Source organism: Dipodomys ordii, unplaced genomic scaffold (genome assembly GCF_000151885.1).
Source record: "Dipodomys ordii isolate 6190 unplaced genomic scaffold, Dord_2.0 Scaffold180, whole genome shotgun sequence".
NCBI lineage: Eukaryota > Metazoa > Chordata > Mammalia > Rodentia > Heteromyidae > Dipodomys > Dipodomys ordii.
Window position 1 is genome coordinate 1,453,607 of NW_012267396.1, and position 7,391 is coordinate 1,460,997.

A 7,391-nucleotide genomic window follows, 5' to 3' on the forward strand; every position below is an offset into this window, starting at 1 on the left:
CCTATTGGGATTACAGGCACATACTACCACACCTGGCTTATTAGTTGAGAGGGAGTCTTGCTTTTTGCCTAAACTGGCTTTGAATGCAAATCCTATTGAACTCTGCCTCCTCAGTAGCTGAGATTATAGGCGTGTACCATAATGTCCAGCCAGAAGTTCTCAAGTATCAAAAATCACTTGTGAGGGCTGGGAATGTGGCTTAGTGGTAGAGTGAATGTACGAAGCCCTGGGTTCAATTCCTCAGCACCACATCAATAGAAAGAGCTGGAAGTGGTGCCGTGGCTCAAGTGGTAGAGTGCTAGCCTTGAGCAAAAGAAGCTCAAGGACAGTGCCCAGGCCCTGAGTTCAAGCCCCAATACTGGCAACAACAACAGCATCATTTGTGATACACAAAGGCCTTTTCAGTTTACATTCATGATGTCTTCTCAAGGGTGAGTCATAATTCTAAAAGGACTGGAGATCAATGAAGGCTTCCCCATAGTCTTTTTTTTTTTTTTGCCAGTCCTGGGGCTTGCTGTCACTCCTGGTTCCATGGAATATGGCTAGATGCGTCTCCACCCAAAGGCCCTTCTTCAGGCCCCCAGCCTTTCTGTGGCACCGCAGAGCTGGAAGAGCCCAGGGCATGATTAGGGGGTTATCTATAGCTTTGTATTTACTAACAGATACCAGGAGTTTATCTTTAGCACTTTTCACAGACCACATTTGGTTCTGATTTTTTTTTCCTATTTTGTCTTTTTTTGTTGTTGTGAAAATACTGTACAGAGCGGTTACAATTACATGGGCAAGATAATGAGTACATTTCTTATCAAGCATTGTAGCCTCCTCCTTTGTTTCCCTTTTCCATCCTCCCCCCCCCCCCCACCTGACTATTTGAAGAGCAATACAGTGAATGCTTAATCTCACAGCTTGACTATAACTGTAATCACATCAGTCAGAGGGCTGGGCAGGTGGCTAACACCTGTAATCCTAGCTACTGGGGAGACTGAGATCTGGTGATCATGGTTCAAAAGTCTGACTCCCCTCCAATGAACCATGCAAACAAACAAACAAAGCTGAAAGTGGCGCTGTGGCTCAAGTGGTAGAGCGCTAGCCTTGAGCACAAAAGCTCAGGGACAGCACTCAGGCCCACAGTTCAAGCCCCAAACCCGGCAAGGGAAGTAGGCCTCAACCTTCCTAGTAGTAGGATTACGGGCATGAGCCGGAGCGCCTAGCATACGCTGCCTATTGTTGTTGTTGTTGTGTTTAATACTGTTTGCAAGTAAACGACTTTGTAAACACAATATCTGTCATATTTGAGGAAAAATAACTTTTTTTTTTGTCGGTTGTGGGGCTTGAACTCTGGGCCTGGGCGCTGTCCCTCAGCTCTTCAGCTCAAGGCGAGCGCTCTACCACTTGAGCCACAGCGCCACTTCCGGCTTTTTCTGTTTATGTGGTGGTGAGGAATTGAACCCAGGGCCTCATGCATGCAAGGCAAGCGCTCTACCACTGAGCCACCTTCCCAGCCCCGTAAAACGAACTTTTTGGTGAAAATGATACAGAATATAGAATTTGAGTCAGACACAGGTGGCTCATGCCTGTAATCCCAGCTACTCAGGAGGCTGAGAGCTGAGGATCACAGTTCAAAGCCAGCCGGGGCAGACACGTCCGCAAAAGACCCCATGAGACCTTTATCTCCAATGAACCACTCAAAAACTGGAAGTGGTGCTGTGGCTCAAGTGGTGGCATGTTAGCCTTGAGCACAAAGAGGCTCAGGGACAGCGCCCAGGCCCTGAGTTCAAGCCCCACAACCAACTGAAATAACACACACACACACACAAAACCAAAAACCCAATGTGACCCCAGGCTAGTTTGTGTCTACCCTTTTGTGACTGGAGACACCACTTTCTCTGCGTGCCACTCACCTTGCATTGGGCCCCTGGCTTTTGTACCAGTCCTTAATGTTCTGATCTTCCCATTTTTCTCCTGAAATGGAGATGATTAATCATGATCAAAGTTTACAAAAATTCCATAAGTAAAAAACAAAGCCGGGCACTGGTGGCTCATGCCTTTAATCCTAGCTACTCAGGAGGCTGAGTTGTGAGGATCACCATTGAAAGCCAGCTCCAAAGCTAGCTTGGGCAGGAGAGTCCCTGAGACTCTTATCTCCAAAAACAAACAAACAAACAAAAACCCACTAGAAAACCAGAAGTGGCGCATTGGCTTAAGGGGTAGAGCGTAGCCTTGAGCTGAGGAGCACAGGGACAGCGCCCAGGCCCAGAGTTCAAGCCCCATGACCGACAAAAACAAAAACAAAACAAAACATGAAGTGGAGCTGGAGCTGTGTGGCTCAAGTGGTAGAGCATTAACTGAACAAAAAGGTCAGGGGCAGCACCCAGGCCTGAGTTCAAGTCCCAGGACTGGCCCAAATTATAAAAAAAAAAGGGAGCTGGGAAGATGGCCTAGTGGTAGAGCACTTGCCTCGCATGCATGAAGCCCTGGGTTTGATTCCTCAGTACCACATACACAGAAAAAGCTGGAAGTGGTGCTGTGGCTCAAGTGGTAAAGCACTAGCTTTGAGCAAAAGCAGCTCAGGGACAGCGCCTAGGCCCAGAGTTCAAGCTGCAGGACTGGCAAAAAAAGGAAAAAGAAAACAGAAAAGTGAAATGTAAGCTATCAATCAGAAGGCACCAGCTGGCTTGGGGATGCGGCTCAGCGGTGGGGGGCATGGCTCTGGGTAGAAGCTAGCCAAGTACTCAGGGGGTTCGGTTGTTGCAATCCATACAAACTAGTACTTACTTACATTACTAGATACTTTCCACCTGAAGAGGGCAAATAGGCAACAGGTTGATGGTCACCAACCAGATCTTTCCTTTCCCTGTTTACCCAGAAGCGCCTCACCCTTTCCCCTTCTGTCAGAGACACCTTCCCAGCTCCCCTTTTTTCCCCCTTCTTCTGTCATCAGCCTGGTACGGCACTTCAAATTCACCAATCATTTGTTTGCTCCACTGAAGTTTCTGTGTGTGTGTGTGTGTGTGTGTGTTGGTCCTGGGCACTGTCCTTGAGCTTTTTTCTTCAAGGACCCTACCACTTGAGCCACAGTGACACTTCTGGCTTTTTGGGGTGGGTAATTGGGAGGTTAAGACTCACAAGGCCTTTCCTACGTGGGCTGGCTTCAAATCTTGATCCTCAGATCTCGGCTTCCGGAATATCTAGGTTTTTACGGGGGTGAGCCTCACACTGCTTTTTGATGGTTACTGGGGAGATGGTGTCTTTAGAGACTTTGCTCCTCTGACAGGTCTGGAACTGCCATCTACGGGATTTCAGCCTCCTCAATCACCAGGATTACAGGTTGCTCAGCTCCCCTGAACTCTTTGAAATGTTCTCGTGACTCAGTTTACCTCCAAACAATGACACCCGTGAACGGTAAGCACACCAGGTACGCCTGCTAACATATCACATCTCCACAGAGCCAATCCTGACAGGGCATGTTCATTCCTATCCCAGGCAAACTGACTGGAGGCAAGGGGGAGAGGCCACTCTCACCGACAAAGGCCAAGTTCTTGAAAGTTTCTAGCATCACTTCCTTGTAGAGCTTCTTCTGGGAAGTGTTCAGGAGCACCCACTCCTCCAGGGTGAAGTCCACAGCCACATCTCCAAGGACCACTGAATCCTATAATATCCAAGGTATACAGGCAAGAGGAATAAGACGCAGGCCCAGGAATCTCCACCCAGCTCAGAAGAGGTTTCTATATGGCTCTGTGGTCTTTGAATGTTCTCTCTGCGATTTAAGAACTTGTACCACAGAGGCTGACTCTCTCTCTCTCTCTCTCTCTCTCACACACACACACACACAACACACATAATAAATGTGTGTGTGGCCGGGCGCTGGTGGCTCACACCTGTAATCCTAGCTGCTGAGGAGGCTGAGATCTGAGGATCGAGGTTCAAAGCCAGCCCAGGCAGGAGAGACTGTGAGACTCCTATCTCCAATAAACCACCAGAAAACCGCAAGTGGCGCTGTAGCTCAAGTGGTAGAGCGCTCGCCTTGAGCTGAAGAGCTGAGGGACAGCGCCCAGGCCCAGAGTTCAAGCCCCACGACCAACAAAAAATAAATAAAAATAAAAATATAAATGTGTGTGTGTGTATATATGTGTGTATATATATATATATATATATATACATATAAAAGCAACAATGCGGGGCTGGGAAGGTGGCTCAGTGGTAGAGCGCTTGCCTTGCATGCCTGAGGCCCTGGGTTCGATTCCTCAGCACCACATAAGCAAAAAGAAAAAAGCCGGAAGTGGTGCTGTGGCTCAAGTGGTAGAGCGCTAGCCTTGAGCTGAAGAGCTGAGGGACAGTGCTCAGGCCCAGAGTTCAGGCCCCACGACCGGACCAAAAAAAAAAAAAAAAAAGCAACAATGCTTGATAAGAAATGTTGATAAGAAATGTACTCATTATCTTGCCCATGTAATGGTAACCCCTCTGTATGGTATTTTCACAATAAAAAAAAATAAAAATAAAAAGAGTCTCATAGACTTTCCTGCCCGGGCTGGCTTTGAACCATGATTCTCAGATCTCAGCCTCCTGAGTAGATAGTATTACAGGCGTGAGCCTGCGGCGCCCAGCTCATGGGTCACTATTCTTTAATTTTGAACTTCATGGAAAAAAATCAGGTCCTTAAGACTAAAAGGTATAAAAAATGTTAGGTAGGAATGGGATGTTTTTAAAGACACTAATAAGGAATGTGAACAGAGACCAGAAAAAGGGAGAGATGGAAGTTAAAAGGACTATAGGAAATTTGAAGGTAAGAAGTTGAAAAATCTAACTGACTTAAGAATAGAGAAAGGAGAGAATAAAATAGACATGTTGACTTATCAGGGAATGGAAGGAATGTAGTTACAGAGGAGAAGAAAGCATCTAGCTTGGTTGAGGAAATACAGGATATAATGGCATAAACATGTAATCCCAGAGTTAGAAGTAAAAGAATCATAAGTTCAAGGTTGGCCTGTTCTACATAGGGAATTCCAAATCAGGCTAAACTACATTATGAGACCCTTATATCCACAGCTGTAGATAAAAAGCTGAGTAAGAGTGTGATTCCTTGAGTTCCAGCATGAGTACTGACACAAAAAAAACATAACAAAGCTGGATACTGGAAACTCATGTTTGTTATGCTACTTACTTAGGAGGCTGAGATCTGAGGCTCACAGTTCAAAACCAGCCTGGGCAAGAAAGTCCTTGTGACTGTTATCTCCAATTAATCATCAGAAAACGAAGTGGAGCTGTGTCTCAAAGTGGTAGAGTAAAAAGCTCAGGGACAGCCAGGCCCTGAGGCCCTGAGTTCAAGTCCCCCCCCATCCCCCCCAAAAAAAGTTAGGCAGTCCGGCACCAGAGATCTGAGGACGAAGGTTCAAAGCCAGCCCCAGCAAGAAAAGCTCATAAGACTCTCATCTCCAATTAACCATGGCTCAAATGGTACCAGCCTTGAGTGAAAAGCTAACAAAGCTGAGCTCACGCCTGTCATCCTATACTCGGGAGGCTGAGATCTGAGGATCGCACGGCAGGGAAGTCCAGGAGCCTTTTTGGTTTTTGAAAGCATTTTATTCTAAGGGTGATCACAGAGATCATGAGTGCCTTTTGAACCCTTATCCCCTCCCTCGTTTTTTACCCGTTTCCCAGCCTCCAAGAACCTTCTTTTTCCCTCAGCTCTACCACTGGAGCCACAGCGCCACTTCCGGCCTTTTCTGCGGTGCAGCCGGAATCGAACCCAGGGCCTCATGCACGCAAGGCAAGCGCGCTACCACTGAGCCACCTTCCCAGCCCGTCCAAGAGGCTCTAACCTCCAATAACTACTCAGGAAACCCGGAAGTGGCGCTGGGGCTCGAAAGCTAGCGGGGCGGGGGTGGGGTCCGGGGGCCCCGCGGGGCCAGGCCAGGCCTCCCAGACCCCGGCTTCCCGTCCAGCCCCAGCCCGCGGCGGGTAAAGGGAAACGGCCGCTGCCCACGCTGAGGCGTCGGGGCCGAGCCCGGGTCCCACTCCCGCCTCTGCTTTCCCAACGCCCAGCCCGCACTCACCATGGCCCGCAGCACGCGTTAGAGGCAGGTTCCACCACCGCCGCGGCGGAACCCTCCGAGCCAGCCCCGCCGCAGCTACCTGAGCCCGCCCATTGTCACACCCGCGCCTCTGATTGGGCGAAGCTTCGGATGGCTCCACCCCAGGCCGTGTGAGTGACAGCCGGTCTGGCAGTCACCTAGCGGACCGCACTGTGGTTCTCCCGGAGTGTGGAAGCGAGTCCGGCACTGCGGGTTTTGTTTTTGTTTTGCCGGTCCTGGGGGCTTGAACTCAGGGCCTGCGAGTTGTCACCCGAGCTTGGGTGCTCAAGACTCGCACTCTGCCATTAGAGCCACAGCGCCACTTCTGGCTTTTTCTGAAGCCCTGACCCGGCTGGCTGCAAACCGGGACCCTCAGATCTCAGCCTCCTGATTAAAAAAAAAAAAGCTCCGAGGTTTATTTTTTTATTTTCTTTACTTAGTTTGTCCTAGGGCTGGAACTCGGGGCCTGGGCTCTACCACGTGAGCCACAGCTCCACTTCCAGCTTTTGGTGGTGCATTGGAGAGTAGTCTCTCAGAGACTTCACTGCCCTGACTGCCTCCAACTGCTATCAGATCTCAGTAGCTAGGATTACAGACATTAGTCCCTGACCCCCGGCCTGGTGAGGACACTTTTGTCATTATTTGTGACATCAAGCCCAGGAGGACATCTGGCCCTCCGAAGTTTTATTTTCTGTGCGGCCAGACCACACACACCCCTTGCTGTGGACTAAAAGCCTCCATTTATCTAGAAAGAGAGTCTGGAATTCTCTGTGTACACTCTTTTGCTCCGATCCACAGCAGCTGCAGCCGGACACAGGTGGCTCACAGGTGTAAATGCTAGCCACTCAGGAGGCTGAGATGTGAGGATCATGGTTCAAAGCCAGCCCGGGCAGGAAAGTCGGCGAGTCTCTTAAATTCCATTTATATGCAATTAACCACTGAAAGCTGGAAGTGAAGCCTTAGGGGGGTGGGGAAAAGCTCAGGGACAGCGCCCAGACCCTGAGCTCAAGCCCCAGGACCTGCACAACAATAAAACAACCCTCGAAAACTCAGAAGCAAGCCAGACACCCACGTCCAGCCCCGGGTGCAGATCAGATCAAGTTCAGCTTAAATACAAAACTCTCTAGCTCAGGAGACAGACAAGATTCCCGGGTCCTTAGGCCGCCTCCCCGTCGGCTGTCACTCAGGCGGGGAGGGCGTGTCTTCACGAGCTGTCCAATCAGGGACGCTGCAGGGCGGGTGTGGGCGGGGCGACGCTGTGCGCCTCCGCCCCTCCGCCTGTCTCGTCTCTGGGCCGGCGCGGGGCGTGGGGCGGCTCCG